The 27,606-nt window shown below is 34.7% G+C and overlaps 1 long non-coding RNA gene across 1 annotated transcript in view; it reads right to left on the bottom strand.

Moving 5' to 3' along the window:
* Window positions 1-799: 799 nt before the first annotated feature.
* LOC123390979 overlaps window positions 800-27,606 on the bottom strand; it is a 197,076-nt gene continuing 170,269 nt past the window's right edge. The window contains exons 3-6 of the long non-coding RNA XR_006605595.1: window positions 7,892-7,959; window positions 6,031-6,743; window positions 4,345-4,627; window positions 800-4,199 (exon numbers count right to left, since the gene is read on the bottom strand). This is a non-coding gene — a long non-coding RNA (uncharacterized LOC123390979). The remainder of the gene's footprint in view (window positions 4,200-4,344; window positions 4,628-6,030; window positions 6,744-7,891; window positions 7,960-27,606) is intronic.

Here is a 27,606-nt window from a genome sequence, read left to right as displayed (position 1 = left end):
CCCAAAAGTAAAAATCCTGAGTAAGTTGAACCAGGGAATTGGAATACAAATTGCCTAATGGGAAATCTTTCCCATGACTCAGATTTAATGCCCTGACAAGGGCTCTTGGAGTCCGTTTTTAATATACTGGTGGGGTGGCTTTTGGAAATGTGAAAGAGTGATGACCCATATTAAATAGAGATTTGATAACTGGTGTTACAAACTATTCAGAAAGTAATAAAAAAAACCTCAGAGAAGTGGGTATGCTGGAGTGGACATGATACATATCCAGCTTACTACATTCCCTGGAAGGATTTGGAAGGTGTTTCATTTATTAGCATTGCTGGGTAGCTTAGTGGTAACTGTTCTTTGTAGGTGGGGACTTCAAAAGTGATGATAATGTTATAGAAATGGAATCTCTCCTATAACTGTGGACAATATGATCCAGGAAAAGCAGAGATTAGATGGCAGCACTTAATTATCAGGAGGATGGTGGAAATTAGTACTATAATAGGCAGCAAGCTTCAAATGGAAACCAGGGGCTGCCTGACCCAAAGGGATTTATGGATGTGGCTCATAGAACTTGGTGTTAGCAGACACAAGATAAATGGGCAGCAAATAAAGGTGTTTTATAATTCTAACATATATTCAAAGAGATCAAGACTGAATGAGCAAAGATAAAGTCAGCCGATACAGCAGTGCCTGGGTGGCTCAGTTGGTTAAATGGCTCCCTTCAGCTCAGGTCATGATTCCAGGGTCCTGGGATTGAGCCCTGCATCAGGCTCCCTGCTTAGAAGAAAACCTGCTTCTCTCTCTCCCTCTGCCTGCTGCTCTGCTTACTTGTGCTCTCTGTCAAATAAATAAATAAAATCTTAAAAAAAAAAAAAAGTCACCCACTTCAATGGAAACTCATAATCCCTTGCTATTTCCAGACCAGAGTCAATTCTCAGATCCAGAATCCATCAATTAAAAAAGAAGCGAGGGTCTACTTATTGCCACAAACAGCAAAAGGATACAGTAGTAACAGACTTCATCTTTCTAGCATCTGGTTCTATGAGCAATGAAATATACCATCTTATATTAATACATATACTTCAGCCTTCATTTGATTAGTGTCAGTATGGCATACCTAGTCCCGTCCTTTAACTTCTAAACTATTTGAATATTTATATTTGAAGTGGTGTCATTGTAGACAGCATATATTTGGGTCTTCCTGTTTTCTATGCGACCTGACAATCTCTGTCATTTAATTAGGATATTTAGGCCATTTACATTTTATGTGATTAGGAAAGATGATATTTAAGTCTATCATTTTGCTAAATGTTTTAAATTAAATAAGCATTTTTTGACAACTCCACTCTTTTGTTAGCTTATTAACTATACCTCTTTTAAATGTCATTTTTGCTTTTTAAAAAGAGTTTATAGCATACAACTTTATCAGTCTACCTTTGAGTGATATTATACCATTTCGTGTATATTGTAAGAACTTTATAACAATTCTTTCATTTTTCCATTTTCTTCAATAGCTTCTATGCTACTGTCATGGATTTTACTTTCATGTGTTATATAAACAATCCATTGCTATTATTTTTGCTTCAAATAATCAATTACCTGTAAACATATTTAATAAAAATTTTTTTTAGAATTTACCAACATAGTGACCATTTCCAAAGCTTTTCATTATGTGGTATAATTTTGCATTTGTCTAAAGTTTCCTTCAACATTTTTTGTTGTGCAGGTCTACTAATGATAAATTCTTTTAGCTTTTTCGTACATCTGAAAAAGTTTGTATTTCATCTTTGCTTTTGAAAAGTATTTCTACTGTTTACAGAATTTCAGTTTAACTTTTTTCCCCCTCAATGTAAAGATGTTTCTCCACTGTCTTTTGGCTTGCATTGATTCCAATAAGAAATCTGCTGTGATTGTTATCGTTGTTTCTCTATACATAATGTGTCTTCTTTTCTTTAGAGGTTTTTAAATTGTTTTGCTTTACAGTGATTTTAAGCAATTTGAGTATAATGTGCTTAGTGTAGTTTTCTTCATATTTTTTGTGCTTGGGGTTTGTTGAGATAGTTGGATCTTTGGGTTTATAATTTTCACCAAATTTGGAAAAAAATCAGCTATTTCTTGGGAAAAAAAATTTTTTTTGTTCTCCTATCTATCCTTCACAGGGCTTCAATTACACAAAAATGAGGCCACAAAAAGTTACCCCACAACTTACAGATGTTTTGGTCATTATTTTTCTGTTACTTTTCTTCTGAAATATCTAATCTCTGAATCCCTTCCTGACACGATATTCTTTACCCCAGACATGGTGGTCTTAGCCTTTACACGTTTAATTAGAGTATTTTTTTAAAATATTTCATGTGCCTATTTAATATATTCCTGATTTCTTCTAACTTTGTGAATATATGAAATCCACTTGTGATAGCTGTCTTTATCCACTAATTCTATCTTCTGTATCATTTTTGGTTTGGTTTAGATTGATTAATTGTTCTCCTCATTCTTGGTTGCAAATATTTGGTCCAAGTCTGTAGCTTACTTTTTCACTCATTTAACAATGTCATTCATATAGCAGAAGTTGTCAGTTTTGTTGAAGTCCACCTTTTCTTTTTCATTTATGGTTCAGGTTTTGTTCATCCATCTAAAAAATCTTTCATTTGGCCCAAGGTCACAAAGATTTTATATTTTCTTCAAGAACTTGTAGAGTTTTAGGTTTGTATTTAATACCAATTTAAAATTATTATTTGTATATATTGAAATATGTGTAAGGGTATTTATTTATTTACTTGGTTCCAGAACCATATATTGAAAAGACATTGGATAGTTTTTGACCCTTTGTCAAAAATAGTGTTTAAAAAAAATAGTGTTTATTTTTGGGCTTTCTATTCTGTTCCATTAATCTTTCAGTCTATCCTCACATAATTACCACATTGTTTTGATACTGCAGCTTATCCCCCTCAACATCCATTGAATTGATGATTAAAAATATATAGTGATATGGTGAATCCTGCTGATTTTAGAAAGTTGAACAAACCTTACATTCTTGGAATAAACCTGACTTGGTCATGAAGTATTATTCCTTTTACATATCATTCAACTAAGTTTGCTAATACTTTGTTAGGGATTTTTGTGTTTATGAGAGTTATAGGTCTATAGTTCTCTGCTCTTACACTGCCTTTGTCTGATTTTAGCATCAACGTAATGCTGACCTCATAAAATGAGTGGAAAACTATTTCTTCATTTTCTATTTCCTAAAAGAGATTGTTTAGGACTGGCATGATTTCTTCCTTAAATTTTGGTAAAACTTGCCAGTGATGCCATCTGTGCTGGGTGTTTTCTTTATAGGAAGGTATTTTAACTACTACATTCAACTTCTCTAACATAAAAAACTAAGGAGGTTATTTCCTCTTCACTGAATTTTGGATGATTGTTATTTAAGGAACTTTTCCATTTAGGTTATATTTATTGACAAAATTATTATTTTCTTATCACTTAATATTCATATTATATCTGTCAGATCTTTAGTAATGTCTCTTCTTTCATTCTTGGTTGTGATAATTTGGGTCTTCTCACTTTTTTTCTTGTTCAGTCTGATTAGAGGCTTATCAATTATTGTTTTTCAAAGAACCAAATTTTAGGCATGTTGGTTTTCCCCACTATCTTAAATTTCATTGGTTTATGCTTTTATCTTAATTATTTCCTTACTTCTTGTTTTGTTTTCTTAAAACAGATTGTTGATCCAAAACTTTTGGTTTCTAAAATATGGCATTAAACCTGATTTCTCTGTAGGTACTTTTTAGCTGAATCTTACAAATTTTGTAGTGCATTTTCATTGTCATTCAATTCAAAACGTTTTCTAATTTACCTGTGACTGCTTCTTTGACCTATGTGTTATTTAGAAATCAACTTAATTTCCAAAAAAATTGGGATTTTTCCTAATTTTCTTACTGATTTCAAGTTCAGTTTGTTGGTCAGATAATATATTTTGTCTGACTTCAATATTTTTGATTTTCTTTTTTAAGGCCAGAAAGTGATCTGTTTTTGTGAATGTTCCAAGTATACTTGAAAAGAACCTATTTCATTCTTGGTAGGTGGAATGTTCCTCTTATTTTCATTTTCCTAAATGGCTATTAACTTTTTGGAAATAAAACTTCACAAAGAGAAGGAATAGATCACATAATGTTGGATTCAGAGATCTGATGGTTCATTGCATGAATCTGAAAAATAAAAAAATTATTTTATAGAAGTATTATGATCATACCTAGTAAACAAAGTACATGTATATACAATTGTTAATGATATGAGTCCATGTAACAGCACATAAATGCAGATAATGTATAAGTTATCTCTTCACATACTTACCTTCTAATCTGTTCCCAGTATGATCCAGTGACCCATTGTCCCCAGCCACACTGGTTTTTAGTTCTTCCAAGCAGCTTGTTCCAATCTCTTGTTGTCTGAGGATTTACTGAGTAAACTCTCTACATGGAAAATATTTTCTCCCTCTTTTTGTCTAATTTCTTTTCAACTTTCAGCATTCACCTTGAATTCACTTTCTTCAGGAAGTCTTTTCTGACATGCTCTCCAAAGATCAGTTCCTCCTGGTACACATTTTCATGGCACCCTATATGTCTCTTTCACAGGACTTATTATGATTAAAATGAAAAATATAAGAGTAGATTAGGGCAGATCATCAAAGATGTTATGACTTCTCAAAAGGTTCAAAATCATCAACTCAAAAAAGTTACCAAAATGAGACATGAAGCAGCCAACTAAGCTGACTTAATGAACTTAAACCTGGTTTTTAATGAATAGCATTTCTCTTTTGAAGACATCTATGAAAGGAGAATTATATCTTCAGAAGAATTTTAAATGCATCTGACTTCCATATTATATGTCTAACACATCCAAGAGAACATAATTTATAAAATATTGCACATAGCAGGACACACACAAAACCAACTAAAATGAGAAGTCCCATTTTATTGCATTCAAATATCCAGACAAATGGATGTGTCTGTTTCCCTAAGACAGTCCTTGCTTTAGGAAGGAAAATCCATATACAAATGCCAAATTTGGCTCAACTTTTTTTTCCAAATTGAATCCAAAAATTAATGCTTTAGAGTCTATTAATTTTGTAAATTTTTAGGCAAAGAATATGGGTGAAGAGAGTGAGGGGAAAATCTTTGTCTTTCATGAATATTTGGAACCTTAATTTCTTTTAAATAACACTTGACACTATTACCAGGGAGCACTTGCAGGAAAATACACAGAGATTCCTTGGCAGTGGGGTTGGAAGAACTGCCTTCCCCATGTCTTTCAGACTCACTTTGTAAATTATGTGAAACACTTTTAGACAGACACTGGCACTCATAAATTATACAGCCCATTTGCATATTCCAGTCATGAGACATTATGCAAAGTGACATGATTTGCATAATGGATTCCTCTTGTCGCTTCAGTTGCTGCATGCTTTTAAAAAAACAAAATGAAATAAAATGAAAGCATGAAAAGGTGAAAGCATCAAGTTTCCAGCTTTGCCTGTCTCCTTCCCAACTACAGTATCAATTGCTTTCCTTTTCTACAGGGGGAGAGATAAGGACAGAAAGCAAAATTCTACAAACATACAAACCAACCAAAAGAACTTTCACATGAATTTTGTTTTTAATTAAAACGTACCTACTTTCTTAGTGAAATCCATTATAAATAACCCATGCGAGTCAAGAGAAATGGGGACAAATTAAAACAGTAAGATACAGAGAAAGAAACTTCACGGAACTTTTTCCTTTAAAAAAAAAAAAAACACTTCTTTAGGTGTGATATTTAGGGAAGTGGTCGCCTTCCTCCTTGTAACTTAAAGAAAAAAGGCTTCAGGTATTTTCTTATTATTGGGAAAGGGTATATTATGGATGAGATAAATGGGTTAGGGGAGGGATTTTTTCCCCCCATAAGAACTTCTGAAGGGTTTTCCTGTTTTGAAAGATGAAGGGAGAAGAGAGACAGGGTGTGCTTTGATTATTTAACAAAATATAGAATGGCTATATATACCGTAAGGACGAGGCAGTATCACGTCGACTTCTATCGGCTCTACTCCAATAAGCAGGCAACGTTCCCTCAGCAGTTGCCAGTTTTGCTGCGGGCTTTCCCTGCCCCCCTGCACCAGTGCGGAAGGCAGAGTGTGCCAAGCGGCTGGCGTCTGTACCCTGTGGGAAAAGTTAACTGTAATTCTTCGGCTTTTAAAATCAATTAACCCGTGTGTTAATTAACGTCAAGTCGACGGGAGGAGGAGGAGAAGAAGGGGAGGGAGGGAGGAAAGAAAAAAGCTGCAAGGGCGGATGGCAGAAGAGTTGGCACAGTGCCATCCATTCAGGGGCAACGCCACAGTTTCGTGCGATAGCAGCAGCGGGTATATGTTACGAGGGCCCTGTATGCGGGCCAGACAGTGCGGTAAAGCCAAGGGAGATTATCCAGACCCCCAGGAGCGAACAGAAAGCAGCAACCGAAGGCGCAAGTGCCAGGATTACAGCCTAGGCTGCTCCAACTATGAGCCCTTCCTCGGACCCAGAGACTCGGCTACTTGGGGTTTGGGGGTCTTCCACACCAAAGAGGCACAAAGCTGACTTTAATCACTTTCTTCCTTTAAACTTGATTCTGCCGCAGTGGAGCAAGCACAGCGGATGCTTTCACACCCAGCAAGACAAAGGCCGTCGTCTCCGCCATGACACTGTTCCGTTCCAAGCAGAGGCCGGGATCTTGGACTCCTTGAAAAATCAAAGGAAACAAGGAAAACAAACAACAAATACAGCAACAAACTGAAAAAATTAACTACCACCAAAATTGTGTGCCCATTTGCCCATGCCAGGGGTGATCTGGGCATCTGTTGCAGCAGAAGGCGCTTGTGTGGGGCTTTTTTTTCTTTTTTTTTTCTTTTTGGGCAAGCTGTTGGTTTGTTTGCTATTCAACTTCGTTTATAATTAACTTAAAAAAAAAAAAAAAACCCCCCCATTCAGCCTAGTCAACAACAAACAAAGAGCAAAAGCAGACATCGGAAGAGAAATGCCATAGGAAGCGGCATGAATACATGCCACAGCCGGTGCCACTTGCCATTTGGAAAACCTCAGGGAACGATGCCAATTCTACAGCTCCGAAGAAGGCAGAGAAGGGAGCATAAAGGTCTACAAATAGAAATCATAAGGAAAGAATACTGCTTATACAATCCTGGATTGCAATTGAACACAACTTCTGCTGGGAGAAGAGAGGGAATTTTAAATGGAGACATAGAAGGGTATAAATTAAAAGATAGGCACCTATCGATTGCATTTAGACACATTTGTAAGGCTGTATGTGTATATAAATACACATTATTTTCAGACAAATGAAACATTTAGGTATGTGTCTATTTTTGTGTTATAGGTATGGGTATGTATATAGGTGTATATGTTTATGCATATATACACATAATGTGGGATGTATGCATGTGTGAGGAGAAGGAGAGGAGGACAGAGAAGGAGAGAGAGGGAAATGTGTGTAAGTGCATGTATGTGTGTGCATACAATCCCACTTTTTGACCCAGGTATACACAGAAGACAAAATAAAAATCATACTCCAGCAGCAAGCAGGCAGTCAGAGATTTATCTACATTCACTGCTATCACCAGGGAGATGAATGGGGCCGATCTGAAGCCCTTTTACAAGATCCACTATGGGAGTGAAGGAGGAGGAGGGATGCCACACAGACATGCACAAACTTGAAGTCAGAGGGATTTGGAAGGTGCCACTTAGGAAACCCTGGTGGCAGAACGCAGGGGAGAAGAAGGGGAAAGAAGGGGGAAGAGGTTTGTCTCTATGTTTTAGGTGGTCGTTTAAAAAAAAAATCTGAAAAAGGGTTTCAGGAAACGGCTGGTACTTACGTTGTCTGCGTTGCTGTGGATCCTGAAAGGTGTTCTGTTGGCACCAGGCACTGAGCCAGGGGCAGGCGCTGGAAACAAAGGGGAGAGACAAAATAATAATAATTAAAAAAAAATAAAGTCATTCTATGGGAATATTAATTGCTGCTCTTGTGGATTTTACAAAACACACAAACTGTTTTCTTTTCTTTTTCTTTTTTTTTTTTTTAATGTGGATTGGCGCGTGTCCCTTTCGCATGGAATATACAAGTAGTATGGGATTTACAGCCCAGTACGGGACTCAGGATTAACTGCGCTGGCATCTTTTGGGCATATTCTTCCTTTTAATGAATGAGCTTTCGCTGTTAATGAGGAATAATCGTTTGGCTAATGAGCTTTGAAACATTAAGAGAAAAGAGGTTTTTTTCCGTTAATCGCTCTGGTGCGACTGCATGGATGGATTACAAAAGACAGCAATAGGAACGCAGTACAAAGGGGGGGAACCTCTCCTGGAGTGGGAGAAACACCGAGATGGGTGATGTGTCCCTGCATCTTTCCTTCTTTCTTGCTCTTTCACTCTCTCTGCCAACTGCTATGGGTTTCCATAACTCCGCAATCAAAGTGGATGGTCGGAAAGGATTATTACAAAGAGTGAAGCCTCCGCTGTTAATGTCTCCAGTGTTTAATCATCATACAGTAGAATGGTTTTATGCATATTTCATTTGCATATCATTAAACCGTGTTAGCGAGGGGCATTCAGAGCCAGGAGAAGTACAAAGTTGGGGAGAGAGGGAAGAAAAAAAGGTCCCTATGATGCTTATCTTCAAACAGGGACTTGTTCCATGATCTGTCTTCTACTTTTGCTAAAATCATTATGACTTGGAAACCTTTGAAGTTGGATACAACCTTGGATTCTTCTAATTCCTGCAGAGCGGTATATTTTTAAAAACAGCAGAAATGTTCCTGCACTAGACAATTAAAGGAATATAAACTCCAGTGGGTTGAAACTAGTAGCTCTTTGGGGAATGCAGTGGCAGAGGCTTCTACAAATACCACAGTTAAAAAAAAATAATAAAGAGCATCATATTAAAACAAAAGAAAACGAAGACAAGAAATATTAACACGTGGATTATATTGTTTCTTTTGGGGGGTAATGAACTAAAGAGAATGAAGAAGCCATCGGTAATTTATCCCTTCATTAATGAACAGTCACCTTTTTGTATGTGTTTGTTTTTGTCCTTTCTTTTAAGGGGGATGTTGTCATTTTCGAAGCGATTAGTCAATTATTTTGTAGCTCTGATCTTTTTCTCCTGCATCCGACAGGAAAGAAAGGTGATGGTTAGGGAATATGTGTGTATTGGGGGGATTGGTGGGAAAAGAGGAATACAGTGAGTTCTTTGTAGATCTAATACATGCACAACATATTAATTGGGAGCTTTTAAATCTCCCTCAATAGGCTATTTCATTCCTGGTAAAACAGCAGCTGGTTAGCCACTATTGGTGACTCTTCAAATATCACTTTAAGTATTTTTATTCTGTCGCTGTTGTTGTTGTTGTTGTCTTGTTTTGTTTTTCCTTGATCAAGTATGAGAATATGATGTCATCTCTTCTTTATCAAGTCTCTTCTCTCTTCCGTCTTCTCCACTTCCAATTTCCAAACTGTAAAACAATGTTGGTTTAATATTGAATCCTGGTGCACACAGTCTAACTGGTACAACTTGATTTGGAAATGAGATGCTGTTTTATATTTAAATTATCCCCACTCCTCCCTTATCCTCCAAAGCTTTGTCTCTGTTATGAATATTCAGATGAGGCATGATGTGATTACACTGTACAATTACTCCTATCCATAGTGGTGGCAGGGGCTGCTGGGGAGACAGAGAGCCAGACAGCCTCCAAGCCAGTATGGGTTTGTTTTCGGTATTTTTCCTATCTCCTTGGTGCTGAGGCACATGCAGATGTCGCTGTTGTTCTTTATAAAGCCCTAATGATATGCAAAAGCATAACGACTCAGTTTGATGCAAAGCATCAACGAAATATTATGAATGTCTTTAAGAAAAGGGGAGAGAAAATCCTGACTGAAGGAATGTCCACATAAATTATTTTTATTTAAATGAATTCAAAGGATGGGGTGAGGGCAAGTCAGAAGGAGTCACATGGAAAACATGCATAATATTAATATGCATAAAGAGTTCTCACCGAGGAGGAGAAGAAGCTCCTCAGTACAGCTCATGGGACAAACTGGTTCATTAGGAAATAGCTCTGAGCGAATACAGCATTTTGCTATTTCAATTTTTTCCTTATTTTAAATGAAGAGTCAGACAGATGTGTTTTCTTTGCATGGCAGCATCGAGATGGATCCAATCTGTGAAATTTGCTGTCCAAATAGCATTTCTAATGGAAACTGGAACTAAACAAGGGCACGGATGTGGAAGGGAGAGGAGAAGAGAGAATATATGAAGAGGAATATGTTCAGAGCCACAGCATTATGTTTTGTAGTACAGGAGGTTTTCAGAAACCATCTTTACTTCATTAGTCTCAGATGGGGCTCCTGTTGCAGGGAGCTATCAGGGTTTACCAAGATGAGCACCGAAACAGGCCCTTCTAGGTCTGAGGCTGAGGAAAGCAGCGGCAACTTGGTGCCTGTCCCCCACCAAGCTGTCTACAGCTCGGAAGCCAAAAGCACAGCTACTCCTAATTTGGGGATGCAGTAGAGTGCCTCCTGGTCCAGGTATTTGTGACAGAGGGAATTCTTGGTGCTATCATAGTATACATTGCTAAAGGGCAGATGGAATCATCTGGGTGCTTAAGCAGGCCTGATAATGTCATTGCTGGTTAATTCTCAGGGTAAAGCTTACTGTGGTTTTTCTAACATTTTCGGAATGCTGAAATTACCAGTGGGGATTACTGCATGTTTACGAGGAACAGGGATGAACAAATGGTGAATGAGCCTATTGGGTGGATTCAAAACTGGTAAAATATTTGGAATATTACTAGCAGCCTTAAAAGATTAATAAGGTAAACTGAAGCAAGCAGCAGCAGTCAGAAATAAAGAGAGCGAGAGAATTCATTACTTCCTTGGTCAGGTGTACATAATTCAAATTATTTTAATAATTTAGGTTAAAACAATTCTATACTTCCTTTAAATTACCTAAAGAGAAAAACAGTTTTGCTTTGGTATGTCTGTGTACATGTACAAATTTCTATTGAATGCAAAATGTTAACCTGGAACTGGTCTTTATTTATGTATGAGTATGTAAGCCTGTTCTAAATTCTGCTGCTCTTCACCAATTAATCTCCAATATTTCCATTTATGAGTTTCCCTTGTAACATACATGCTTGCACATGTGCACACACAGACACACTTCTCAACTGCTATATGATTCTCAACTGGTAAACTGTACCAAACTGTAGAGTACAATAACTTAATGATTATGGAGAATGGCTATTTAATCTGAATCAGAATCAGGCCTTTAACCTCTTATTTCTTCCATCTTTGTTGACAGAATTATGGCTGTTCAATATTGAAACAATGCATGTAAAGAATTTAACATAGTATTTGCTCATAGACACTAAATAATGCTATATTTTATTGTTGCTATATTATTGCTACTTCAGTGTATTGGTTAGTATTTGAGAGAAATAGGGAGAGGGAAATAACATTCAATCTTTACTAAGGAGCGACTCATGGAAAAGGTTTAATGAGAAAGCAGTAAATAGGTTTCCTTGGTGGATAGACAGTGAATGATCAATAACCAAAAGTCAAACTATAGCTTATATTAATGCAGCTCAAAAAAGATACTCGAAAACTTTCCTTTAAAAATGGATGTGTAATTCTGAAATGATGAGCTTGCTGCATGGAATCCACAGTCCGATAAGAGTTCTAGCGCGGTTGGTGTGGACCACGGTAACTAAGGGATGCTCATTATTTATCACATTATTTACCACATGACGGGGTAGTGCCAACTTTAAGTACTTTTTTCCAAAAAAATATTTTTGAAGGGGTAAAATGTTAAGTACTTTAAAATAAAAATTTAAATCATGTAGAAAGCAAAAAGTCTCTCTTTAGTCCCTTTTCAAGCCATGAGTTTTTAACCTCACCTCCAAACTGATAATCACTTTTATTGGTCTCTCGGTTATCCTTCCAGACATGGTGTTATACCCAGATATTAATGAGACATTAATATATTTTCTTTCCCTTTTTTTTTGTACACAAATGATAGTTTTTTTAAAAAAGCATCTTTCACAAATGCAGTAATTTCACCGTGAATAGATTACTTAACCTTTTCATTTGCAATAATAATGTCCATTAATTGTTGTCTTTAACTTGTCTTATTTTATTTGTGAGGACTTCTAGTACTATGTTGAACAGAAGTGGTTTGTAGTGAGAATGAACATTTTTGCTTTGCTTCCAATCTTAGGGGGTATCATTGTCTCGTTTCTCAGATTATGGGAGAAAAATTTCAGTCTTTCATTATTATGACAATTGCCTTTATCAAGTGGAATAGGTTTCCTTTTTGCTAAGTTGCCAAGAATTTTTTAAAATCATGATGGTTGTTAAATTTTGTCAAATGCCTTTTCTGCCTCTATTAAAACAAATAACAGCTTAGAGTTGCTACCATGGTAAATATCCATGACTGATTTTCATGTTAAACCAACCTTGCAATCCTGGGACAAAAGCTACTCGGTCATGATCAATTGATCTATCAATCATATATATATATATATATGCAATTATATATATATGTGTGTGTGTGTGTGTGTGTGTGTGTGTGATAAATATGTGTATGTGAATATATTGCAAATTTGGCCTGTTAGTATTTTTTGTTAATGATTTTTGAATCCATGTTCATGAGAGCTATTGATCTATAATTTTCTTTTCTTGAAATAACTTTGTTTGGTGTTGTTATCAGGGTCTTATTGACTTTATGAAATAAGTTGGAAAGTGTCCTCCTCCTGTATATGCTGAAAAAGTTTGTGTAAGATTGTAATTATTTTGTCCTTAAATGTTGGATAGAATATACCAGTGAAGCTATTGGGCCTATAAATTGTGGGCAATTTTCCAATCATAAATTTGATTTTTAAGAAAATGATCTAGAACTCAGATTTTCAGTTTTTTGTGTCAATGTTTGCAACCTTTGTTTTTCAAGGATTTTTCCATCTCATCTTAGTTATCAGATTGATTGGAACAAAGTTGTTCATAATATCCTGTTATTATCCTACCGTTTTTGCCTGTCAAAACTTTAGTAATGTCTCTCTTTCATTTGTGATATGGGTGATCTCTAATTTTTCTTTTTTGGGGGTTAGTCTCTTAAAAATCAATTTTATTAATCTTTTCAAGGAATCAACTTCTGTCTGTTGAAGTTCCTTTGATTTCTACTGTTAATTTTATTATTTCCTTTCTTGTATTTACTTTGGGTTTAATTTCCTTCTCTTTTTCTAGACTTACAACATCAAATCTTAGATAATTAATTTTATACCTTTCTTCTTTTCTAATACAGATGTGTAGAGCCACATGCCTTCCTCTAAGAATTGCTTTAGTTGCATCCCACATAATTTAATAGGATGTGAATTCATTATCGCTTATTAGATATTTAAAACACAGTTTCTCTTGCAATTTCTAATCTGGTACATATGTGTTATTTAGGAGTATGTTGCTTATTTCAAAGTATTTGCTTATTTTCTAAGCATCTTATTACTATGGATTTCTAACTTAACACTACTGTATTCAGGGAACATATTCTGTATAATTTAAACTCAAGACTTGTTTTATGGCCTGATATACATTCTTCCTTTTTGAAATTTCATATGCATTGAGAAAATATTTTGCTGTTGATTTCCTCTGTTATACAGTTGATTTCTATTATCTTCTATTCTTACCCTCTGCCTTCTACTTTATTTGGGTTTCCTTTCTATTCTATTTCTAATTTCCTAAGAAGGTATTTATATGATTGATTTTCGGTTGATTTTTCTTTTTTAAATATTTGTTTAAAGGCTCTTCTTTACCCTCGAAGTATAGCTTTAGATATAATTCCCAAGTTTTCATATGTCATATTTTCATCATCGCTTGGTTCAAAATATTTCCCAATTTGCCTCATAATTTCCTCTTTGACCTATAGGTTATTCAGAAGTGTAGGGCTTAAGTTTTACACCTTTGAGCATTCACAAAATTTATAGTTCTCTTACTGTTATTGATTTTTGGTCTCTTGTTCTTGCTTTCCAGATTTCTGTCATCAGAGTCTATTTGAATGATTTAAACCTTTGACTGTTTTTCAGGCTTGTTTTATGGTCAATTTTCATAAATGTCTACTTGAATAAAATGAATCCCATCATTGTTAGATGCAGTGTTCTTCATATAATGTAGTTATATTGAGTAATTTTGTTGTTTCATTCACTTGTATTCTTACTGATTTTTTCGTCTCCTTGTATAATTGTTTTATTAGTTACTACAACAAAGATGTGCTAACATCTTATACCAAGATGAGAATTTGTGTATGTATATTTTTAGTTTTGTCAGTTTTGCTTCATATATTTTCTGACTATTTTATTAGATGCAAACAAATTAAGAACGATGATATTTTGTTTAACTGATCCTTCAATAATTATACCATATATATCTTTATCTCTTGCCTTAAAATCTATTTGTCTAATATTCATATAGCTATTCTGTTGTATTTTGGTACAGCTTGATATCTTCAACTTTTTCATTTTTTTTTTCTTGGATTTTATCCCTTTTTCTTTTTTAACATTCTCTTAAAATTTTTTTTTCAGTATAGTTCACACACAATGTCATGTTAGCTTCAGGTGTACAACATAGTGATTCATCTTCTCTATGTGTTATGATATTATCTTTTATCCAATCTAACAATTTTGTCTTTTAACAGAATTGAGTCCATTTACATTTAATGTAATTATGGATATATTTTAAATTATATATGTAATTATGGATATATTTAATTATATATGTAATTGTTTCTTATTTGTTCTACCTGATTTACGTTCTTTCATTCCTTTTTTGTGTTAAGATTAATGAAAACATTTTTTCTTATTCTATTTTCTCTTTTAGCTTATTAGTAATACATTATTTTGCTATTAAGTGTTACCCTAAACATTAAAACATGCATCTGTGAACTTACTATTACATTTATTTATTTATATTACTATATCTACTTATTACAAATTAATGCTTTTATCACTTCCCAGACAATATCAGAACTTTAGTCTCATTTTTTACCCTCCCTTTCATTTATGCTTATTGTTAACATGAATTTCAATTGTTCATGTATTTTAAATCTCACATATTTTAATTTTTTTTTATTGTGCAGTCAAAATTCATTCAGACTTAACAATATATATACTTTGTGCATTGCTCTTTGTTCACTCCTCCATTTCCATGTTCCTTTCCTTCTATGTAAAGAACTCCCTTTGGAGCCTGCTTCCTCCTCTCTCTCTGCCTCCCTTTCTGTCTACTTGTGATCTCTGTCAAATAAATAAATAAAATATTTAAAAAAAAAAAAAAAGAACTCCCTTTGATTTTTGGGGGCAGGTCTGCTGCTCATCATTTCTCTCTGTTCTTGTTTATTTATAAAGTTAATTCATCTTCAGTTTTGAAGAATATTTTAACTGAGTATAGAATTCTAGATTGGCAGGTCTTTTCTTTCAGTATTTTAAAGATGGCATTCCATTAGCTTTGGATCTCCATCCCTTCTGAAAAGAAGTCAACTGTCAGTCTTATTGCTGCTTCTTTGACATAGTAAGTCTTTCTTTACCTTCATTTAAGGTTTTCTCCTCATCTTTTATTTTCAGCATTTTTACTGATGTACTTTGGTGTGCTTTTTTTGTGTGTTTATTGTGATTGGGCTATCTGTGGCTTGAAACTGTTGATTCTTACGGTTTAAATATTCCTTTTACTATTTTACGGTTTAAATATTTCTTTTCCTTGTTTGATTCCAACATATGTTAGACAGTTTCATATGTTTCATATATAGTTTACACTCTTTATTTTCCATTATCTCTTTATGCTTTGGCTTGAATATTTTTTATGGATCTATTATAAAACAATCCTCTCTTTATCTGTTTCCTATCTGGTGTTAAACCTACTTATTGGTGCTTTAATTTCAGTTATTGTGTTTTCTCAGTTCTAGAATTTTTTTTTTGTGAGTTGCAGTTCTTTTTTCTAAAATATTATCATTATGGAAGTAAATAGCTATTTCTGATAACTCCAATATCTGGTTTTCTGTGAGTCTTTTTCTACTATTATCTGCTCCCACCCACACTTTTGGTTCTGATTCTTGATATTCCTGGAAAGTATTAAATTGTTCTGATTCTTGATATTCCTGGAAAGTATTAAATTGATGCCAGATATTGTGTGTGAAAATTTTACAGGCTCTGGATGATAATATCTTCCTCTGATGAAAATGTACGGTATCATTCAAGGCAGAAAGGCAGAACAAGGGCAGATCACCTCAATCCAGTCAGTGAGTAAGTAGATTTAAAGCTATACTGTAGTCTTTGTAAAGCTCAGATTATATCTGGTTCATTTCATCTCCTAAGTCCCATTTCCTTGACAGCTCTTTAACTCCAACTTTTGTCATCCTAGCACTGTCTGATCTGCTTCTTAGCATCTTTTTTTTTTTTTTAAGATTTTATTTATTTATTGGACAGAGAGAGAGATCACAAGTAGGCAGAGAGGCAGGCAGAGAGAGAGGAGGAAGCAGGCTCCCTGCTGAGCAGAGAACCCGAAGTGGGGCTCGATCCCAGCACCCTGGGATCATGACCCGAGCCGAAGGCAGAGGCTTAACCCACCGAGTCACCCAGGCACCCCAGCATCTTGTCTTAAACAAGGAAAATTGAAAATTTGCGATATACTCTGATTATGGAATTCTTTTTAAAATAATGCCATCAAAAAAGGAAGGGAGGATATTTGTTCTTTGTGAATCTATGTTTATTCCTAGTGATCAAAATCCCCTTTTCCAAATGTATGCAAAAAGTAACTCATTTATTTTTAAAGATTTTATTTATTTATTTGACAGACAGAGATCACAAGTAGGCAGAGAGGCAAGCAGAGAGAGAGGAAGGCAGGCTCCCCACCAAGCAGAGAGCCCAACGTGGGGCTTGATCCCAGGACCCCAGGGTCATGACCCGAGCTCTGAAGGCAGAGGCCTCAACCCACTGAGCCACCTAGGCGCCCTCCAAAATAACTTTTAAATAACTGAATTCACAATTAACACAAAATTTCTGAAAATTGGGAATGATTTTTTTCTCTTGTTCAGGCTTTTGGCACATCTCCCAATCTCCTTTATTTTCTTAAAAATGTGTAATTCCTCAAGGCAACAGCAGATGTAGTTCCACAAGCTCACTGCAAAATATCACAGTACCTTTGAAAGTAATGTATCTGGGATAGGAGACTTAAATTCCAACAATTAGTTGTTCTCTTTTAATCTTTCTGCCCGATCTTGGGCTATAACAAATCTTATTCTTCTCCTTTTTTATCTGAAGTTCATTCTTATTGACAGAAAAAACTGAAGAATAATTCATTCTCTCTCTTCCTCAGTCCCTCCTATTCTTTTAGTAATTTCTAAACAGAACATCAAAATTCTGTAGCAAGTCTCTTTTACTTTTCACCCAAAACATCTTCCAAATTCTCTCTCTGTTTCTCCTTATAGCTTTATATTCATTTATTATCTAAAATGAACCAAATAGATGCTTAGAAATCACATTGTTCTTCTTCACCTTATCCCCCTTGCCTTTTCTCTGACAATTTTTTACTTTACTCATCAATCACTAAGTTCCTATAAATGTACTTACTATTCCTCAGACTCAGTGAAACAGAAAAACATATTCCTCCTTAAAGACTGGTATACAATATAGCAATAAGTCAATTATATTACAATGTGATATGTGTAGGTGCAATTTTAGTGTTGTTTTGGAGGTCCTCCTATTTTTGTTGAGCTACCTCTCTAGAGATGATGTCCTTAAAGTTATATTTATTCTTAATCTGAATATTTAAAAATCTGTCTTTCTGAAGTCCAGGAAAACAATCTCCAAAAGAACTTACTGCAATGATGGAAATGTGAGTGGGTAGCCTCTAGCTAGTACAACTGAAAAACTGAATTTTTAATTTTATTTAATTTTAATTAAAGGGGCCAACTTATTGGATAGGTAGCTGTAGATGTCTGTTTATGTCTAATATCCATTCCTGGATATTTTAAGCTCTAAGATTAAAGGACTATTTTTCTTTTTTACCTGGTTCTAAGTTTTTTCTATGTCTCTGAGAAGTTCCCACCTCTTGATCAAAATTAGGTTCATATAATTAGTCTCCCAAACATTTCTTTTATCTACTGAGAATATAGATTATTAGCAAGGTAAACCATGAATCTATCAGAAATTCTACTTTTAGTATAATGAGACTTTGAGCATGCATTTGAATAGTTGACTCTATATGATCATTATATCATGAATTTGTACTTTTTTCAGGATCTGAATCAGGATTGCTAGATATATAACCTTTACTTAGCCAAGAAAATTGTAGAGTATCTACCCTAAACAATACCTATTTTTATGTTACTTCTGATATTTATTTTTATGCTTAACCAGATGCTCTCTACCACATTTCCACTCAAATTTTGCCCCTTATTAACATAATAGTAATTAATGAATATTATGTCTAAAGTTAGGAATGTAGTTTGTGATCAAAAATACATTACAACCAATTGGCCAATTTAGGGATTAAAAACATAACTTTTAACTCATTATCACAAAGCTTGTATGTGCTTCTTTACATGTGGAAATACATACATAAATAATACATATTTTTCATAATTTTGCATGAAGAAGAAATAGTGTTTTTCAGAAGGTTAAAATATATAATAAATGAATGTAGTAGAGGGAATTTAGTCTGGTGAAGTGATGCATGTCTTACCTTGAGAATTAATTACCAAACAAGATTTAAAAGTTTTTATTGGGTTTTAGAAAAAAAATAAAAAATATATTGTTTTAATAGAATTAGATGCTATGTTTTCTGAAAAATGAATGAGAGGTAATAGAGAAATCATCTGGTCTCTCATAATATCTTTCAAATCAAAATATCATGCATGTTCACAGCATACATGAAATGTTTGAACTGATTTATTGACAGGGACTTAATTTTTTCCTAATGAAATACAGACAGGGATTTAATTTTTTCCTAATGAAATAGGTCTGGTTGTCAATATTTTAGTGGACATCAATGTGTAGGGATAATAGTTCAGGCTATGGATTAACATAAAGCTAGGAATTCTGTAATGTGTAGCTCTAATTGTGATGGTTTCTGACCTCAAAAATATGTTAGCAGCTTTCCCATGGTCTTTTTGGCAATTAGAGATTCCAGGTGTCAGTCAACATTATTTAGGACAACCTTAAAAATTTTAATGCTAAAAAAAATTAAGATTCAAAGCAGATAATTAGGGAATTAGTCACATTACAAATTAATTCTTCACTTTTTTATGGACTTCATCCAGAAATAATAAGCTCTTTTATACATTTAAAATAGTATTATGTTTTTAAAATTTTTAAAAATATAATATTTCAGGAAAACATTTGTTACACAGAGTAAAATATACCTATATTTGGGATAAAAATCCATAATTATTGACAAGGGTATATAAAGGTGCTTCAAGTTCATTACTACTATTATAATTTACCTTATTTTTATCTAGGACTTTACAATGTACAAAGAACTTCCATACACACTATTTCCTTTAAAAGAAAGGCATCACAAGAATACAAACTGACATTGAACTTTTATTCTATGAATAATGACACTTTTAAAATGAAAAAATAAACTATGCTATCACTTTATAATATAATAACAGCACTTGTTTTGCCGAGCTTCTCAAAAGGCAATATGGTCAACCACAGGCTTTGGTGTCATTGAGACCTTTGTTAGAATCCTAGTTTTATTTACTTACTAGCTATGTGTCCTTGAGTGAGTTACTTAACTTATATATGCTTTATTTTCCTCATCTGTGAACTTGAAATTTTAACCTGAGTAAGATTAAGGGAAAAACTTTATATATCCTAAAGCAATACCTAGTATACAGTAGGAGCTCAATCATTAATAATAGTAACTATTACTACTAGCATTATCTGTTCTTTCTCATTGACCTTTATAACATTTCAATAAAACTGAATATGCAAAGGAAATAATTAGATATGAGACAATGACTGTTCAAATATAGATCAAGTCAGGAAGAGAGTTAGAAGTAAAAATCAGTTTCAGAAGCAAATTAGGCACTATAACCACAGAATGGAACTCATTAGAGAATGTGATATGACACCTACATATCATATGATATTTTTGAATTTATGATATTTCAATAGGATTGAAAGTTACATTGATGGCATCACAGGTAATTTTATCTTAGGAAGAGTAAAATTGAAGCACATGTGTGATGTCAATGTTGAATGAGAGAAAATGCGGTAATATTTGCGAAATAAGGAATAGTATATAAAATGCGGCAGGGTGCATGGAACTCATGAGGCTGGAATAATTTGACTTGTATAAATAAATTTTCCCACTTAGATTTATCATATGGATATGAGAATGAGGATGAAAGCTTGACCCACACAATTTTGCATAAAAAACTATTCCAGAGTAAAAGACCCTACTGGGTCTTCTCATAAATATATGTTGTCAAATATATGTATATGGAGCCTCAATTTAAAATATTTATTGCTTGAAGTAACCTATCATCATTATTATATAGATAACTGAAATTATATGTCCTATTTGTATAAATTCAATGCCATCTTTGAATTAACAACACTTGTTTTGATTTTGTCTTGATGTTTTTCTTTAGAATGTTCAGACAGAGAATTAACTTTATTTGAAGATTCATTATATAGGTGTTTATATAAACTATATATTTTTATTATGCTCATATTATAGATATGAAAGACCAGTTGAAAAATCTAGAACAATATCTAATACATGATGGAAGTAGCATATAAACAAAACTTCTTTTCAACTTGTAAGCAAATGTTCTACTCCCATTCTCCTCATGCTTTTTCCAGATTAAATATACTAGGTTCTAGTAGAAAATTCAGAATGCATACTAAGTGAAGGCAGTGTGTGAAAGAAATGCAGAACTGAGTTAGTGCCACAGGATAATGCATGTATCTGATTATTGGTAGGCACTGAAGAAACATTATTTGTTTAGGCATTCCCTAATTCATCCTCTTTGCCCTCCCCCAAAGGAGTTCACAATTTTTAAGGGTTCATAAATTATACTGAAATATCAAGGAAGAATAATAGTGGCTTGCTTGAAAACATTCTAACAGCTGTACAGGGCACACAATAAGTACTCAATAAATGTCTGACTTATCAGATTTAAAAAATGAGTCATTAAATATTGAAAATCATTTCATGGCACAGAAAGCAAATCAGCCAACATTCAAAAATAAAGTACACAGTTATAAAGAAGACAAGAACAGTAAGGTGTTGCTATATTATCCCTATCTTTTATGACTCCCCTATATAAAGAGTGTCAAAGCAAAGAGGGAACCATATTTGCTCACTGTAAGCGCACATTTAGCCTACAGATCTAAAGGCTGTTTGGCACACTGGGTCTGTAGAGAGACAGGTGATTGCTCTCAGTTACAATTCCAAAGTCCATCTTCTTTACCTCATCAATTTGCAGCTTGGTGGGGGTGAGGGTCAGGGAAGAGTTATACTGGACTCCCAAGAGCCCAGGTCTGTTTTTCTGCCTGTCACTCTACCAACCTCCCAGAATAAATTGCTACTTAGAAAAATGAAAGTCAAACATTTATGAAACATACCGCTATTTAGAAAAAAAACTAAGAATTGTTTTGCAAATAGTAGTACTATTAAAAGAGGGAAGAGAGAATAGCATCAGTCATTTTATATTACATATAAGCAGTTTATTAAAGAATTAAATATTTATAGACCATAAAGCAAGGCAGGCGATGAGTCGCAAACAGCTTGCTGAGAAGTACATTATAAAACAATGAGTCTGTCAGTGATTGATAAAGAATGGGGAGCGCAAATGCTTTATAAAATCCCTAAGTTAGCTATGAATTTCCAGACCAGCAAAACAGGATGCGGTAGCCAGCAATGTGTCACGCCAACTCAAGCTGTTGTATTTGCTAAAGGCCTTCAGTGAATAAAATGTATACAACTGCTTTGATCCTTCCACCACTGTCTAATATAGGGGAAACTCCTGGACAAGACAAGGACTTTATGGATGAAGTTCCACATTAATAAGTATTAGATCTAAGATCCCCATATAACTTACCTCATTTTTTCCTTTTTCCCATTAAATAAGACTGAAATTTTGACGAAAGATATCCATCCCTTCCTTACAGAATTACATACATTGGAGATCAGATCACCTTACCTAATCCCTTTAGTTCAGGAGGAGGCAACTGAGCTAAAAGTGGCAAAGTGATTCATTCACATTCACACAGCTACTTAACAATGGGACCAGGATTAAAAGTTGGGTCTCCTATTTCCTAGATCAATATTCTTTCCATAGCATCACCTTCTTTCCTCAATCCCTTTTTAAAATCAGAATTCTGAGCTTTTCTGTCCAGAAAATCATTCCTTAGTTAGAAATTGTGAATTCTTTTCCTCATAAAATTTTATTTCAATCCAGTTTGGAAAATGGTTTTGTGAAGAGAGATAAAAGCTGTAAATGGATAAAACTTTAGTCCATATATTCTCTGAGAGAAATGGAGAATATAATCTGCCTTTCCAAAGTCATTCTAGTTTGAGATAATAGGATGCTATTAGTGAAATGTTGGCTCTTTCTTGGATAAATTGATGATATAGCTTTCTTCCATGCACTAAGTAGCTGGAAGGATGGAGTTTTTTCATCTTCTACGAGAATGACTGGTTAAGACCCTAAAGGTGTTCATAATTTTAAATGCCAGAAGTCATCTCTTCCTGACTTTGTGAAAGTCATAAGCATCTATATGTTCTGGATACACTAATTTGGAATTCTATTCCTTTCTCTTCTCTGCCTTCAAATTTAAACGGTCATTTTGTTTCTACATAATTGAGCTTGAAATTCCACTTGCTGCCTGTAAATTGAGCAGAGTACACATTGTGAGTCAAGTAAAGTTATATATCAAATCCTCTCTGCCTATTCAGAAGTAAAAGCACTATGTAATTTGTTTGTAAAAAACCAACCACTGATGCTCCTGTCCATAACCTCACCACTATTTTTTTTCATTTTTTTAATATAATTTTTTATTTTTTATAAACATATATTTTTATCCCCAGGGGTACAGGTCTGTGAATCACCAGGTTTACACACTTCACAGCACTCACCAAAGCACATACCCTCCCCAATGTCCATAATACCACCCCCTTCTCCCAAACCCCTTCCCCCCAGCAACCCTCAGTTTGTTTTGTGAGATTAAGAGTCACTTATGGTTTGTCTCCCTCCCAATCCCATCTTCTTTCATTGATTCTTCTCGTACCCACTTAAGCCCCCATGTTGCAACACAACTTCCTCATATCAGGGAGATCATATGATAGTTGTCTTTCTCCGCCTGACTTATTTCGCTAAGCATGATACGCTCTAGTTCCATCCATGTTGTCGCAAATGGCAAGATTTCATTTCTTTTGATGGCTGCATAGTATTCCATATGCTCACCACTATTTTTAAAAAAGATCTATTTATTTGAGAGAGAGAGTATGCATGTGTGGGATGGGGGCAGGGGGCAAAGGGAGATGGAGATAGGGTCTCAAGCAGATTCCCCACTCAGTACACAGCCCTACATGGTGCTTGATCTCATGACCCTGAGATCATGACCTGAGCTGAAACCAGGAGTCAGACACTTAATGGACTGTACCACCCAGGCACCTTTTACGACCATTTTTTAAGTATAGCAATTCCTATAAAATTTCTATAAAATTATATCACAGAGAGAAAATCCATTTGAATATATTTAGATGCTTTCTTTCTAGAGCATGGTTCAGAGGCTTCTTCATGAGAAAAATAACAGCTATTTTTGGTGTGTGTTTCCTCATTCCCCCAATTCTCAACAATACAGAAAGGCGGCTAATTGTGTCTCAAAATTCAGCATTGCCAGTATAATAAAAATGAATAAAAATAAAAATGAATAATATAATAAAAATGAATGAATAAAAATGAATGATATAGAGGGTAAAATGAACACTTCGTTGGTATTGTGACTGAACATAATTAAAGATAATAAGGGTTGGCTAGTAGTTGGGAATAATTTTATCTTTTGAGTAGAAAGAAAGATATCCATATATTAAGGCAAATCATTCTACAAAACAACAAAAGCCACTATTCTCTGAAATTTTCTCTCCTAAAGTTTTCCTAAAATGGGAGGTATCAAGGAAATCCAATTTACTTTATATATATTCTGTTTGAGTAAATATATAGTTAGAATGCCATTTTACTTATTTTTAAAAGATTTTATTTATTTATTTATTTATTTATTTAAGAGAGAGAGTCAGAGAGAGAGATCACAAGCAGAGGAGAAGGGTAGAAGGAGAAGTAGACTCCCTGCTGAGCAGGGACCCTGATACGGGACTTGATTCTAGGACTCTCAGATCATGACCTGAACTGAAGGCAGATGCTTAACCCACTGAGGCACCCAGGTACCCCAGAATGCTATTTTAAACATCTTGTCTAAAAAGTTATCTCAAATGTGGGGCCCCTCAGTAGATCATTCCGTTAAGCATCTGACACTTGATTTCACTTCAGGTCATGATCTCAGGGTCGTGAGATCACGCCCCACAACAGGCTCTGCACTGAGCTTGCAGCCCTCTTAAGATTCTCTTTCTGTCTCCTTTTGTCCCTCTCCCATACCCACGTGCACTCTCTTTCTCTCTCTCAAAACAAACAAAAAAAACCTCAATTGGCTAAAATAAAAATGTAAAAATTCAACGTTAACTTCTGTCAGAAATGAATCTACAGGCCGAAGACACAAAAAATGAGTATCAGAAATAGCACTAACAAAAACATTAACTAATTAAGGTGATTCAACCTTTAGAAGCCAAAAAATATATGTTAATGAGTATGTTTCTTCCTAAGTGTTCCCTGAAGAGTTTGGCTCTGTGTTGCAGCAGCCAAATGTGTAATTAAAAATAAAATGCTGGAACCGTTGAAAAGGCATTCTATATGAGAACAAATCCACAAAACAATTTCTTATATGAAACAATGGTACACTCATGCTTATAGTCCTGAAACCTTAAAACTACAACCCAGGGGCACCTGGGTGGCATAATCAGTTAAGCATCTGTCTTCAGCTCAGGTCATGATCTCGGGGTCCTGGGATGGAGCCCTGTGTTTGGTTCTCTGGTCAATGGGTATCTGCTTCTTCTTCTCCTTCTGCCCACCCTTGCTTGTGTTTGCTCTCTCTGTCCCTTCTCTCAAAATAAAATCTTTAAAAAAAAAAAAAAAGCACAACACTAAATATCAGTAAAGTCAACGGGGCTGGTGAATGTGGAGACATACTTGAAATGATTAGGATGTTTCAGTCTGGAGAATGAGAATAATAAAGGTTCTAGATAGGAGGAAAGGTGATTTACCAAATCCTAGAATTAGGGACCTCTCTTGAAGCTTAGAATTGTTAAACCTAGAACACATATGATGAAATGAAACCTAGATTACTTGACATAACAAAGGAAAATTTCAGGAATTTCTACTTCAAGAAAAAAAAGTGGGTTTTAAAGCAATTTAAACACATAAAAGGATGTCAAACTTATGCTATTAAAGGGAGACTGGCATGTCTTCTGGATTGACAACATAGCCACAGTGCATTCTTGAATCCTACAGTTAAGAGGAGTCATACTACTAGGATATTTTCAGTGCGGCAACTGTGTGTTGTTATAGATGTTATCTTTAATTCTATTTAATTTTCAATAAGGGAAAAGTATGTATGAGTAAGTGCATTTAATCACTGCAAAATTTAACAAAGCAAAATCTAACAGCTTAAAAAAAAAACCCATAAAGTCAAAGATTAGGATAGTCCTACTTTGTGACTTAAACAACAACAAGCCACAATGTCAAGATCTCTTCCAGTAATCTTATAAATTAAAATTCTATTGCAGAAAATGACAGCTGAAAGTTGTTGTTATTTGGTACTGTTCTGAAGGAATTTTTTAGGACTCAGTTTCTGTATTTTCATACTTCAGAACCACAGTTCCACTGCGTAACTAATACAGATTTGTGTGTAGTATAGAAAAATAAACCCATAATGTTAACAGGACTGAAAACCAGCTCTTTTATCATCTTGGACCTAAGGTATAAAGATCCATTATGAAAGGAGATGTGTTAATGAAGATAGTAAATTAGTAGGTCTGAGAATCAATTTCTTGGGTCTTAAGGGTTTTCAACTCAATCTGATAAAGATAAATTCACTTCTGTGGACATAAAAAGCACAAACCAAACCTGTAATTCTTGGGCTGTTATTATGAGCTCTCAAAGCCAATTGTTAACAACTAGATAAGCCAAAAGTCCATACACAACTGAAGACCGCAGACTTTTTTTTTCCCCCTGTGCTTTCTATTTTGTTTTGTTTTGTTTTCATCTTGCCCTTTAAAGCAAGGCTGTACTTGATTGTCCCTAGAAAAAATTAAGTATCAGGATAAAGCTATTGTCTCTAAAGAATGACCAGCAATGTCAGGTTTCTCTCTGTAAATCGAAACAGAAGGAGCTGTCTCATTCCCAGTAGGTCTTAGAGAAGGCTATAGCTTTAAGGCAGTTAATTCTCATGTACACATGGTAAGAAGGGACAAGCTGTGTTCTATAGAGTTAATCCTCAGAGAAAGATATGGATCCTCAGGCAATGTTTGCAAACAATAGATTCCAAGAGGTGTGGATCAGCCAAAATGACCTATGTGTAAAGTGAGCACCAGCATATGATTAACTGTTTGTGGATGACAGTGTAATCAAACTCCTGTGTGCATGTGCATGTGTGTGTCCATTTATTTTTAAATACATCAAATTTGTAAAATATTAAGAAAGAGCAGGGGTGCCTGGGTGGCTCAGTGGGTTAAGCCGCTGCCTTCGGCTCAGGTCATGATCTCAGGGTCCTGGGATCGAGCCCCACATCGGGCTCTCTGCTCAGCAGGGAGCCTGCTTCCTCCTCTCTCTCTCTGCCTGCCTCTCTGCCTACTTGTAATCTCTCTGTCAAATAAATAAATAAAATCTTTAAAAAAAAAAAAAAGAAAGAAAGAGCAAAATAATATTTGACATAAAGGATTTAAAAAACTATCTTGTTTATTGATACATGGTGTATGATGAGGAAAAGTATAATCTGAGGAATTTAATACAAATGATAACAAAAATAATTTAACTATCATATAGATGATTATTATTGCTACTGTTACTCTTACGAAGAAGAAAACAAGCCACTTTACCCTATCTCCATTGTTGTTATCAGGGTTTAAGTGGATTATTACAATAGTCTCTTAAGTGGTCTTCTTGTTCTCATTCTTGCTTTCCTACAGTGTATTTTTTAGCATAACAGACATAGAAATCTGATCGTGTCACTGCCCTGCTTAAGAACCTCTAGTAAGGTCTCATCTCATGCAGAGTGAAAAACAAAGATTTTACACAGCTCTATACAATTGGGCCCTCCATTATTTCAAAGATCTCACCTGTGACTTCTCTCTCGCTTGCATGCTCTACTCCGTATGCTGGCCTCTTCAAAGTTGCCTCAAACTCCTACCTCATAGCTTTGCTAAAGCCATGCCC

The sequence above is a fragment of the Mustela putorius genome, unplaced genomic scaffold, assembly GCF_011764305.1.
Source record: "Mustela putorius furo isolate JIRA1106 unplaced genomic scaffold, ASM1176430v1.1 tig00000174_pilon_pilon_pilon, whole genome shotgun sequence".
In the NCBI taxonomy this organism is placed as follows: Eukaryota; Metazoa; Chordata; class Mammalia; order Carnivora; family Mustelidae; genus Mustela; species Mustela putorius.
Note: the sequence above shows the minus strand (reverse complement) of the source record. Positions and strands in the feature narration are given on the sequence as shown.